Source organism: Bubalus kerabau, chromosome 9 (genome assembly GCF_029407905.1).
Source record: "Bubalus kerabau isolate K-KA32 ecotype Philippines breed swamp buffalo chromosome 9, PCC_UOA_SB_1v2, whole genome shotgun sequence".
NCBI classification, from domain to species: domain Eukaryota; kingdom Metazoa; phylum Chordata; class Mammalia; order Artiodactyla; family Bovidae; genus Bubalus; species Bubalus kerabau.
In genome coordinates, this window is record NC_073632.1 from 83,892,361 (window position 1) to 83,905,514 (window position 13,154).

The window sequence follows — 13,154 nt, forward strand, 5'->3', positions numbered from 1 at the left end:
CCTCATTTTCTTATTCTGTGACTTAAAGGTAAAAGATACAGCCCTGTTTCATAGAGTTGTTATGAGGATTAAATGTGAAAAAATTCTAAGAGATCAATAAATGTTAGCCACTATGATTATTACCAATACTACTACTAGTAATAGTCATACTAGTAGTACCACTATTCTTTCAACAGCCCTTATGAGGTCGCTAAAATTATCTAGAATTTACAAATAAGGAAATGAAGATTAGACATTCAAATAGCTATGTTAATATCACTTAGTATGCCTTAGAGCTTGAATTTTAAGAGTGAGGAGTTGGAAATGACTGAAGAGCTCATTTCTTAGTGATTAGAAGAGAGGTGTTTCCGATGGCATTACCAAGCCTTGGACAGAGGGACTCTAAAGGGAAGAGATATGGTATGCTGAGCAGGTATCTGGATATCCAAGGTTTGATGCCTAGTGAATATCGGGGATAGAAGTCTCACTCACGTGAGAGGTCAGCAGTTTTAGATTTGTGTATCCAAGAATATAACCTCTCCATTGTGATCATAATACCATTATCTAGAAAGCTGTTCATTTAGTGTTGGCAGAAACACACATACACGTACTCCTTGAGGTCAAAAGAGAGTGGCAGCTCCTCAGATGGGCCCCTCTCTCTTCCCTGCCCCCTACTGGAATTCCCTTCTGTTTTCTAATCCTAGATCCTTCCTCACAGCATCCTGTATCCCTTTTGCAGGCTCACTTTGTGGGCCTCAAGCATTAACTTCAGGACCCAGAAGCAGGCCTTTGAGGTCTGATGTTGTATTATGCTTGGGTGATGTGAATTTTTTGGCATAAAAAAATAAAGTAGGATACCAAAAACTCTTTCTCTTCTTATATTGATGTCTTTAAAAATAGCTAAAATTGGTCCAGCACTTACCATATGTCAGGGACTATTCTAAGTACTTTAGATGAATATATAAAATGTTTGTTTTCAGGAATAAGGAAAAGAAGAGTGGTGAATAGAAGAGACAGAACAAAGACTATAAGGCTGATGGATAAAGAAGATGGATAAGGCATTGTTTTATGGATCATAGTAAAGAATCTGCCTGCAGTGTGGGAGACCTGGGTTCAATCTCTGGTTTGGGAAGATCCCCTGGAGAAGAGAACTGGCTACCCACTCCACTATTCTGGTCTAGAGAATTCCATACATACACACATACAGGTCAAAAAATATATATAACCAACATCCCAAAGACCCATCCTGTGATCCCTCCCTTCCCTGAGACAGAGACTATCAGGCCCAAGTTTCTCATAACCTCCATGCTATTCTGCCTCTTTGGCAGCTTCAAACACAAAAGCCATTGAATATTAGGGACCTTAGGCATTGTCTAATCGACATGCCTCCCCCTTGTTTTGAGTTCAGAGGGGTAATGACTTGTTTAAGATCACACAGAGAGTTACAAAATCTGAATCTCCTCTTTCTACTGGTCCATGCGGTCACAAAGAGTTGGACACAACTGGGCTCCAAAATCACTACAGATGGTGACTGCAGCCATGAAATTAAAAGATGCTTACTCCTTGGAAGAAAAGTTATGACCAACCTAGATAGCATATTCAAAAGCAGAGACATTACTTTGCCAACAAATGTTCGTCTAGTCAAGGCTATGGTTTTTCCTGTGGTCATGTATGGATGTGAGAGTTGGACTGTGAAGAGGGCTGAGTGCTGAAGAATTGATGCTTTTGAACTGTGGTGTTGGAGAAGACTCTTGAGAGTCCCTTGGACTGCAAGGAGATCCAACCAGTCCATTCTGAAGGAGATCAGCCCTGGGATTTCTTTGGAAGGAATGATGCTAAAGCTGAAACTCCAGTACTTTGGCCACCTCATGCGAAGATTTGACTCATTGGAAAAGACTCTGATGCTGGGAGGGATTGGGGGCAGGAGGAGAAGGGGATGACAGAGGATGAGATGGCTGGATGGCATCACTGACTCGATGGATGTGAGTCTGAGTGAACTCCGGGAGTTGGTGATGGACAGGGAGGCCTGGTGTGCTGCGATTCATGGGGTCGCAAAGAGTTGGACATGACTGAGCGACTGATCTGATCTGATCTGAGCGACTTTCACTTCCACACACTTTAGAATCAAGCGCTTCAAGGAAGAGATGGTCAACAGTCTCAAGTCTCTCTTAAATTGGAGGAAGAAAATTAGGTTCATATTTAACTTCAGAAAAGTGTTTATGTAGAGAACTTAGAACTCAGATTACTAGCAAATTGAGGGAGGAAGTATAAATGGACGGTATAGAGAGTCTTCCACACATTTGACAGCAAACAGAAGTAGGCAAGAGGCATGATTGCTAGAGAAGCAGCAAGGTAAAGGGAAATATTTGCTCAATTTGAGAGACCTATGAATTTTGAAAGGTGGAATGCAAGAAGCAAAAGAGGTGGGAGAAGAGTAAAGATATGGAAAGGGAGGGGGATAATGATGGGTGCAAAACACCCTTCAACGTTGATGTGAAACCAAAGCTGAGGTTCTTAAGCTGGGATGCATCATGGAGTCACTTGGGAGGGTTAAAAACAATCAGTGCCTGGATCCCACCTCCAGAGCTTCTGATTTAACTGGTCTGGAAGTGCCTGGGCATCAAAACGTGTAATATTTCCTAATTGATTCTAACATACAGCCAAGTTTGGGAACTGCTGATCCAGGACTCAAGAGACTCTCTCCTCTTTGAATCTGAAAATAAGAACTAAGAAAATGATGTAAGGATAGATCATTTGAATTGAAGACAAGTTTAACTGATGAAACTCACACATGTTGGCTTGGATCATCTTAGTAAAAAAAAAAAAAAATTAAACAGTTGATTTGATTATCAGTGGAGTGGGAAGAAGGAAGTTTGAAGACAGAGGCTCCTCAAATAGCTATCATGAGGGGCACATGGAAGAGACTCCTGCAGCAGAGGAGTGACAGACAACATGGAATAATGATGTTGTTGTGCCTGGGTGTTCGTTGAGCCAGTATTTCACACAGGTTGGTCCTCTTATAGCTGGGCTTCATAGACTGATTGAGATGTAGAGAGAGTTGATGGAGGGTGATCCACGGGCTCAGGAAAGTCAAAGGAAGAAGTCAATTGACCATAGAGTCCAGTGTTGGGCTATGGTTGGTTAGGAAACAAGCTGAGTAGATTTGGACAGTGGGAGAGAAGACCTGTAAGGTTGTGGTTAGAGAAAGGAACTTTAGCAACTGAAATCCCAATTGGAAAATAATCCTTAAGGATCTATACCTCTTAGTGAGCATTAAAAATGCAAGTATCATGTTTCCTCTACAATTCAAGGAGGCTTGGTGAAAGGAACAATAGACACAAATTCTCAGATCAATCATTAGACAGAGCTCTGCCAACAGCCAGTCCATCTGTCCATCTTCGGGGCTCAGTATATACTAGGAAGAGGCTTACTGTGATAACTTCTCAGGATTTGTATACCTGAATCACGACATCAGCTTGTCAGGTTGCTTAGCTATACATATCACACACCAATAAAAATATCTTTCCTTACCATAAGTTTCTGTGACTCCACCCCTCCCAACATTTTTTTGATGTCTTCTCTCTCCTCCATACTCCCATCCCCCAGATGGCTGTCGTAATCTTGATTTTAGAAACAGGCATCTTGAGGGGAAAAACCTCAAGGTTCCCATTTGTTTTCTAGCATTAAACTAGCAAAAAAATTTACTGGCAATTCGTTTAAAGAGGTGGAGCCTTATTAAAACCAAAAACAAGTGGCTCATGGGAAACTTCTTGTGCACTTAAGCATAACTCCTCATTTGTGTCAGCTAAAAGTTGTACTGACTTATATTGTCCTGTATTTGAACCAAATTCAAGTATCGCATAATCATTACCAGTTTCACAATTTTTTTCTTCTTTTTTTCTGTTACTGAAAAGTTGAGTTTAAGGTAAAACTTTAACCTGTAAAGTCAGCAGGGCCAACTAGTCCTCTCTCAGCTGACCTGTTTGTTTCATTTGAAATGAAACTCACTTTTGCTCTTAATTCTTTCTCCTTCTCTCCTCTCCCCTACTCTCACCTATTACCTGGAAATGTCATTCAGGTCAGAGTTCTCAGATGCAATGTGGGATGGTTATCTTCCAGACCAGATGGCAAGGTATTTGAAAGTACACGGTGCTGTGGCTGCAACATTTAGACGCAGGTGTGTAAGGGAGAAGTGTCTTATGACAGAATCTTATGTTTAAGGCAGACTTCACAGAAATTTTGAGTTGCTTAGTTACAAGTGAGTTTGGTTATAAAAGTAGAATGTGTGTGTATGAGTGTGTGCTTAGTCATTCGGTCATGTCCAATTCTTTGCGACCCCAAGGACTGTAGACCACCATGATCCTCTGACCGTGGGGTTCTCCAGGCAAGAATACTGGAGTGGGTTGCCATCTCCTTCTCCAGGGTATTTTTCTGACCCAGGGATCGAACCCAAGTTTCCTGCATTGTGGGGGGATTCTTTACTGTCTGCTAATATATGCAGATATATATATATCCATCTCACTGGTTTGCAAATGAAATCTACTGAAATCAAAGAAAACTTTATTTAAAAGTTACGCTATTACTGGCAATAATAATCATAATGCTTTATACTGCCACTGTGCTTCCACATACATTTAGTATGAGTTCTTCAGAACTATACGGGAGGGACTTCCCTGGTGGTCCAGTGGCTAAGACTCCATGTTCCCAAGGCAGGGGGGCCTGGGTTCAATCCCTGGTCAGGGAACTAGACCCCACAATCCACAATTTAAAAAAGATCTTGCATAACACAAGTAAAAATCACTCATGCCTCCAGGAAGATCGAAGATTCCAAGTGTCACAACTAAGACCCAGTGCAAATAAATAAATATAAAAAAGAACTGTGCAGGAGGTGGTTGAACATTCATTCACTCATTCACTCAAGCCAACTGTCCTATCTTGTGAGAGGGGCAGAAGTCCAAACAGCCACTTTGAGCTGAATGGACAGAGAGTTTGAGGAATGACCAGGTACTTACAGAGGCTGATTGCATCCTAGGACTCAGAGGTCAAGAAGTGATGCACAAGGCACTCAGGAGGCTCTCATAATTTACACAAATGATTCACACTAGAGTGAACAGCATGAGATTTACTGCAACCTGACAGCTGGGCAGGAAGGACGCTATTTTAGAGCCAAGTCACCAGGTGGACATCACTGGGATTCATGTTTAGCAGCTCACTGGAGCAACAGATTCTCATCTTGTCAAGGAGAAGGATTCATGCTCAACCACAAAATATCTTAGCGACTCCCCTCTCCCCATGCTTGTTGTTGTCTTCTTTGTACCCATTAATTGAGAAATCAGTCAGTCAATCAGTGCTCAGTCACTCAGCTGTATCTGATTCTTTGTGACCCTCTGGACTGTAGCCCACCAGACTCCTCTGTCCACAGAATTTTCCAGGCAAGAATACTGGAATGGGTAGCCATGTTGTCCTCCAGGGGATCTCCCTGACCCAAGGAATGAACCTGATCCAAGGATTGAACCCAAGGATTGAACCTTGGGTCAGGGAGAGTCTCCCACATCTCCTGCATTGGCAGGCGGATTCTTACCACTGCATCATCTGGGAAGCAATTGAGAAACACATAATGATAAAAACCAACTAGAAATCACTAAAATACATTGCCTTAGTCCATTTTAGCTGCTATAACAGAATACACAGACTGGGTGCCTTAAATCACAAACATTTATTTCTCTTAGCTCTTGAGACTACAAGTCTGAGATCAGGGTGCCCACATGGTCAGGTTCTTAATGAAGTACTTCCTCTTAAATGTCCCATCATCTGGCAGAGAAAGAGGGAAAAAGAACTAACTCTCTTCCTCTTTAAGGATGCTAATCCCATCATGGGGCTCTACCCTAAGACCTAATTAGCCCCCAAAGGCCTCACCTCCAAATACCATCACCTTTGGGCTTCAACATATGGATGGGAGGCTGCTAAGTCACTTCAGTCATGTCCAACTCTGTGTGACCCCATAGATGGCAGCTCACCAGGCTCCCCCATCCCTGGGATTCTCCAGGCAAGAACACTGGAGTGGGTTGCCATTTCCTTCTCCAATGCATAAGTGAAAAGTGAAAGTGAAGTCGCTCAGTCGTGTCCGACCCTCAGCGACCCCATGGACTACAGCCTTCAAGGCTCCTCCATCCATGGGATTTTCCAGGCAAGAGTACGGGAGCGGGGGTGCCATTGCCTTCTCCGATGGATGGGAGGAGGGGGACATAAACCTTCAGTTCACAACATGCACCTCCCCCCATTCCCTCACAAGCCCATCCCCTTGCCTGTTCTCCCAGGCCCTAACTGGAGATTGCTTCCTGCTTTCCCAATGACTATGGGCCAACTCTGATCCTGGCAGACAGCCACCTTCTCTGACATCCAGTGGGATGCTAACACACCTTCTCCAACAAGGCCTGAACCCCTTCTTCCAAGTTGTCATCCCATGGGTCCTCTTTCTTAGTCTTATGGTGCCCTTTAAAGTTCCTTTTACATCTTTGCAGTTACTCTTCTATCATAGTTTAATAACTCTTTGTAATAAACATCCCCTGCTTTACATCTCTGTATGGTTTCTATCTCTTGGTTGAACCAACATTAACACAAGTTCTTTTGGAAAAGTAATGACACATACGTGCATGAAATAATCAATCCACAAACAACAGCTAGAATAGAAAAGAATTCCTAACTTTCTCACAACCGCTATCTATAATCTTCCAGGTGTCCACAGTCAGTAGATTGGGAGACCCTGGGCTAGAACTTCAGGTTGGCAGAAACAAAAGCAGAATCCTGGAGCTATTCAGAGAATGACATGAATGCCCTGGGGTGGGGTGGGGAAGCTTCGAGTGTTAGGGAACCATGTTGATGTTCATGGTCAGGCCTGCCTCCTCCTCTTGATCCAGAATCTATGAACACCATAAAGATGAAATGTGTCTTGGATTGAAGAGGTGGGGAGAAGGAAACTGGGTCTACTCTGTCAGGATGAGTTCAGACCCTGGACTGGGATAGAGCCTGCAGGGGGGGGAGGAGAGGCAGCAGCAAACCTAATAGTGAAAATCTGAGACGGGCTGGGGATAAAAGGGCAGAGCTGACATCAGCCATCTGTCAAGCTCCTGATTGACAGGTGAGCCTCTAAAACAGGGGGTACCAGGCAAACTGCTGGAGAGTACTCAGTGTACAAGTGGAACAAGCATGACTGGAAAACAGGTCCTCTGACTCCTAAATAGGATTTCTGTTTATCACACTGCCCATCCTAACAGGGCTTACTATTAGGGGCAGAACAGAAGGTTTCTATCATTTCTGATGTTTTGGAACAGATTAAATAGTATAGAAATCATCTTTTTGCAGAAGATATTTATGGAATTTGTCTTTCAAAATATCCAGATCTGGCTTTAGGAGGATTAGAGTTAAGGAAATATTTTAAATTCCTCTTCGGTTTTCCATCTAATTGATTTGGTAAGGTTTTTTTAAAGCCATTCCCTGAGTCAATTTTGGTAATTTAAAATTCCTGAAAAAGACTATTGATTTTATTAAAATATTCAATTTCTTTACTTAGTGTTGTAAAGAGTATTTAACTTCTAAAGTGAAAGTTGCTCAGTTGTATCCAACTTTTGCAGGCTGTATACAGTTAATGGAATTTTCCAGGCCAGAATACTGGAGTGGGTAGCTGGTCCCCAGGGGATCTTCCCAACCCAGGTCTCTCACATTGCAGGAAAATTCTTTACCAGCAGAGCCACTAGGGAAGCCCAAGAATACTGGAGTGGGTAGCCTATCCCTTCTCCAGAGAATCTTTCCAACCCAGGAATCTAACTGGTGTCTCCTACATTGTAGGCAGATTCTTTACCAGCTGGGCTACCAGGCAATCCCATTTAATTTTTAAGTATCCTCTATATCATCTGTGGTTAAAACCTAGTTCCCACATTAAATGATGTTATTGTGTTTTTCTCCTTTCCTTCATGGTCACAGATGCCAAGGATTTGCCTATTCAATATCTTTTCATAGAACCACCTCGGTATTTCCATGCCAATTCTATTGTCCATTTCTTTCTTTCTTTCTTTCTTTTTTTAATTTAATAGGAGAAGTGTTACAAGGAATCTCAGGTGCAGAGATATGAGTTAATCATACTCCCTTCTATATGACTCACTTTTACAACTGTTCTGTACTGGACTCTCTATTTCAGTTCTTTTATTTATTTTCTACTTTACTGTAACCCATACTCTCATTCCTTTCCTCTAAATAGACTTCTTCCAGTCCTCGGATCAGTATCTTTTTTAGAAAAATGTAATGTCTTTTTATTTTAGCCTGTAATTTTTGAATTATTCATATTGCATGTTTCTGTTAATTTCTTATTGCTGCCATAACAAATTATTTCAAACTCAATGGCTTAAAACAACAAAATCATCATTTTACCATCCTGGAGATCAGGAGTTCAAAGTTAACATCAAAAGTCCACCTAAAGTCCCTGGTCTAAAATCAAGGGGTTGCCAGGGTTTGTTTGTTTTTTTTCCCAAAGGTTCTGAGAGAAGAATCTTATTTCCTTGACTTTTTCAGTCTCTAGAGGCTAAATAGGTTCAGGACTTCTTCCTTGCTTCTCTCCAATCTCTTGCTTCCTTCCTCACATCTCCTATTCCTGACTGTGAGCCCACTGCCTCCCTCTGATAAGGACTCCTATTATTGCACTGGTCCACCTGGATAATGCAGGCTACTCTCCCTCCATTAACATTCAGATCAGATCAGATCAGATCAGTCGCTCAGTCGTGTCCAACTCTGCGACCCCATGAATTGCAGCACGCCAGGCCTCCCTGTCCATCACCAACTCCCGGAGTTCACTCAGACTCACATCCATTGAGTCGGTGAGGCCATCCAGCCATCTCATCCTCTGTCGTCCCCTTCTCCTCTTTCCCCCAGTCCCTCCCAGCATCAGAGTCTTTTCCAATGAGTCAACTCTTCCCATGAGGTGGCCAAAGTACTGGAGTTTCAGCTTTAGCATCATTCCTTCCAAAGAAATCCCAGGGCTGATCTCCTTCAGAATGGACTGGTTGGATCTCCTTGCAGTCCAAGGGACTCTCAAGAGTCTTCTCCAACACCACAGTTCAAAAGCATCAATTCTTCCATTAACATTACTTGATCCCATTTGCATAGGTTCTGGGGATTAGAAGGTGACCATCCTCAGAGGGCCATTTTTCAGCCTGAAACAGTACTCATCTACTAATTCATCTCTTCTAACCACTGTGTAGTACTCAAGGCATACATGCACCATCCTTCACCTATCCGTGCTCCTAGAGATGAACACCTGCTACTATTTACATCTCTTCACTAAATATACTCTAACAAGTCCCCTTAAGAATCTGTGTGAGATTTCTCAAGGCTCTACAGAGGGACAAGGAGAGTGAAAGGAGCTGATAAAAATTACCAACCCCTACCCTCTGGAATGGTACAAGGGTCCAGAAAGGTATCAATACAAATCCCATGTAAAGACTTTAAATTTTTTATTTTCTGTATTTTTGAGTGCACTGTGTCTTCGTTGCTATGCACAGGCTTTCTCTAGTTGCAGCAGGTGGGGACTACTCTCTAGTTGTGGCGCTTGAGCTTCTCTCTGCAGTGGCTTCTCTCGTGGAAGCACCGGCTCTAGAGCTCAGGCTCAGTAGTTGTGACACACAGGCTTAGCCGCCCTGCGATATGTGGGATCCTCCCAGGGATCGAACCTGTGTCCCCTGCATTGGTAGGCACTGTTAACACTAGATCACCAGGGAAGTCCCCCATGTAAAGATTTTTGCCAATTCCACCTTGGTAGGAGACTTGAAAACAATTTTCCCTACAGGACAAAAATTTCATGCCCTGAGTTATACCCAGAAGTATTACTAATTGCAGTGTGCAGACAGGCCATTTCTCCAAAATGTCTATTGCTCTCCACCGGTAGTGCAAGAAGTTTCTTATTTCCCACATATGCCTGCTAACACTTGGTAATACCTGTGTAAGATCAGGCCAGTCAAGATGGCTGTTCTCTTGCTCTCTGCACATCTCCTGCTCCAGCAGACCCTGCTTCATTCACTTGCCTATCCAATACTCTTGGTTATAGGGTTTAATTAGTCACTGCCTTCCTGCTTGCCTCCTGCTCCAGCCACTGGTTTCCCTGGTAATTGATGAGCTAATCTGATGTCAATTCCACCTATAAAGGGAGCCTCCTCCTCCCCCATGTATCGAAGATGGCTGTCATTTTCTGCTTGCTGTCTGCTGGTCACAGTGGGATTTCAATCCAGGACCCTTTTGCTCAGGACATGGAAGATTCCCCTGTCCAATAAACTGTTGATGTCTCTGTCGCTATCTCTGGGTTTTCTTTCTCTGGTCAAAAGGTTGAGCAACCGTAAGACTTGCTAGCCTGCAGGGTGCGGCCCAACAACCTAATTTTCTAATAATTTACTATTTTATGGAAGTTAATGTATTCTCATTATTGTCATCAAGTTTCTATAATAATTAGTGAGGTTGACCATCTGTTGATATGCTTGTTATCAGTTCTGCTTTTTACTACTAGGAATCTTCCCTCATTTTCTTCCAGGGTATTTCATTTGTGGTGGTGGTTGATGTTCTTGTTTTTATCCATTTTCCGGAATTTGTTGTTTTCTCAATTCATTACTTGTCAGTTATAAATACTGCAAATACCTTCTCTCAATATATTATGCATCTCAACTTTTCTATGTTGCCTTTTATTTAACAGAAATCTTTAATTTTGACATAGTCAAACTCACTCACTTTTTACCTTAGCGTACAAGTACATGCTTTCTAACTCTTTAATTTTAACATTTATTTTCATTTCTTCCTTCTTTTTATTGTTTACTCTTTTTTCTCTAGAATATTAAGCTAAATGCCTACATAATTTTCATCTTTCAGTTTTTAATCAGTGAATATTAGTTAATATTCTTTTGGTGAGAGATGTTTTTGAATTTGACAAATTTTAAATAAAATTTTGTTGTATTTTGCTTCATTCTTTAACCAAATATTTTTTCTGCTTTGAGCTATTTCCCATCCACTACTTTGCAGATGTTAGGTGCATTCCCATAGTTATATTTTATTATAACTGGACTAAAATAAATTTAACACTGGAATATTATAAAAATATATTACTGGAAATTGTCATCTTCATGTCATAAAGAGGAAAAGTAGAGTATCCAATAACAAGTGAAAAAAAATTGCAAGTATAAGTCAAGCCCAGCCATTTCTTCCTATCATAATTTCACTTTCTTTTTCTAAGTTGTTAAATTTTAAAACTTGAGATTGAAGTGTTGGTTTTACTTTGTATAATAATGATTTGTGGGAACACTTAAAATCATTTGATATAGAAACAGTAAGATTAGAAAAGGAAATTGAAAGTCATTTTGTAAGCTTGCTGCTGCTAAGTCGCTTCAGTTGTGTCCGACTCTGTGCGACCCCATAGACGGCAGCCCACCAGGCCCCCTGTCCTGGGATTCTCCAGGCAAGAACACTGAAGTGGGTTGCCATTTCCTTCTCCAATGCATGAAAGTGACAAGTGAAAGTGAAGTCGCTCAGTCGTGCCCAACTCTTAGCAACCCCTACCAGGACCCCTACCAGGCTCCTCCATCCATGGGATTTTCCAGGCAAGAGTACTGGAGTTGGGTGCCATTGCCTTTTCCGTTTCTAAGCTTAATGTTATACAATTTTTAAATCATTGCAGGGAGGATAAGCTCATTTATACAGAATGCATATTTCAGCCAATGCAGCAGATACAAACTGCAGCTTTAAGAAAACAAAAGAAATACAGATGCTGAACTATATTTTGTTTGTTTGTTCAACAAATATTAAAGGCCTATCACGTGCCACTGTTCTGAACACTGGGAATACAGCAGTTAACAGAGTAGGTAAGATCGACATTCGAATGGAGCTTTGGAGTGAGAGATGCTGTAATAAAGAAATAAACTGGTAAATAAAGTAATTTTAGTTCAGGTATTTCCCAGGAAAAAGATAAAACGTGGTGGCCTGTGAGCCAGTAACTTACCGATAAGAAGTAGCCTTCCCTCCACATGGTGACGCACCTGGGCGGAGCCACAGAAAATGCACACGAGCCCCCTTAATGCCCTGCTCTTAATCCAGAAGGCAACCAGAATCTGGCTCGTTAGCATGGACAGCTAGGAAAGAGAGCAACTGTTCCACAGGCTTGTTCATCACAGAATTCATTACACAAACAGGACTGACTGTTACACTCTTCTGTCACAATAAGAGATGCAACAGGAAGAGGTAATCTTTTCACAGGAAGGCTAATTCTGAAAAAAGTGTTTATGGATTGTTTTGTTTGTTTTTGGAGGGCATGAGGAAAAAAGTAGTCGAGACAGAATAGACTTCTCAGTGATTATAGCCACTTCTCAGGGCTGTTGGAAGGGTAACCACAACCCAGCTCTCAACACAGGAATTCAAACATCCCCATACAGCATATTTCTTCTACCCCAAACTTTTCATCCTATCAGAGGGGTTCCTTCTCAGTTCTTCCCCCTCCAATTTCCAGCCCAGCTAGCTCTAGGCTTTCACATTCCTAGTCTTTCCCCAGGCATCTAAATCTCTTCTATTTCTTACTTGAACAGTGTATTTCCACCCAATCCAACAACCCTCTTAACTCCTAGGCTCACATCTAAACCTCAGCAAAAGAGGCAGCCACTTCAGATACTAAGGCCACCCATTAGAAGGCACTGACAAGTTAGAACAAACCCCTTTTTCACTTTTATCTCCTATTGTGCTTTGGCATTATATTTTCAATAATAACTGGTGTGTGTATGTGTGTGTGTGTGTGTGTTTCAGGTTTTAGAAGCTATATAGCCAGCATGTGATACAGTAACTTCATGGTACTGACAAGTGTCTGTACAAATTGTTAAACTGCTTCTGATATTGTGGCTTTCCTTGACTGAGGGGCTTCCCTGGTTGCTCAGACAATGAAGAATCTGCCTGCAACGCAGGAGACCTGGGTTTGATCCCTGGGTCAGAAAGATCCCCTGGAGAAGGGAATGGCAATCCACCCCAGTATTCTTGCCTGAAGAATTCCATGGACAGAGGAGCCTGGTGGGCTTGTAGTCCGTGAGGTCACAAAGAGTCGGACACGACTGAGTAACTAGCACACTTTCCTTGATTGACCTTACAAGTTATTTAATTGCAATATA

At 42.0% G+C, this 13,154-nt stretch overlaps 1 long non-coding RNA gene across 1 annotated transcript in view; it reads right to left on the bottom strand.

The window, feature by feature from the left end:
* Positions 1-2,981: 2,981 nt before the first annotated feature.
* Positions 2,982-13,154, bottom strand: part of LOC129619451 (uncharacterized) — a 55,605-nt gene continuing 45,432 nt past the window's right edge. Inside the window, exon 4 of the long non-coding RNA XR_008697881.1 lies at positions 2,982-3,163. This is a non-coding gene — a long non-coding RNA (uncharacterized LOC129619451). The remainder of the gene's footprint in view (positions 3,164-13,154) is intronic.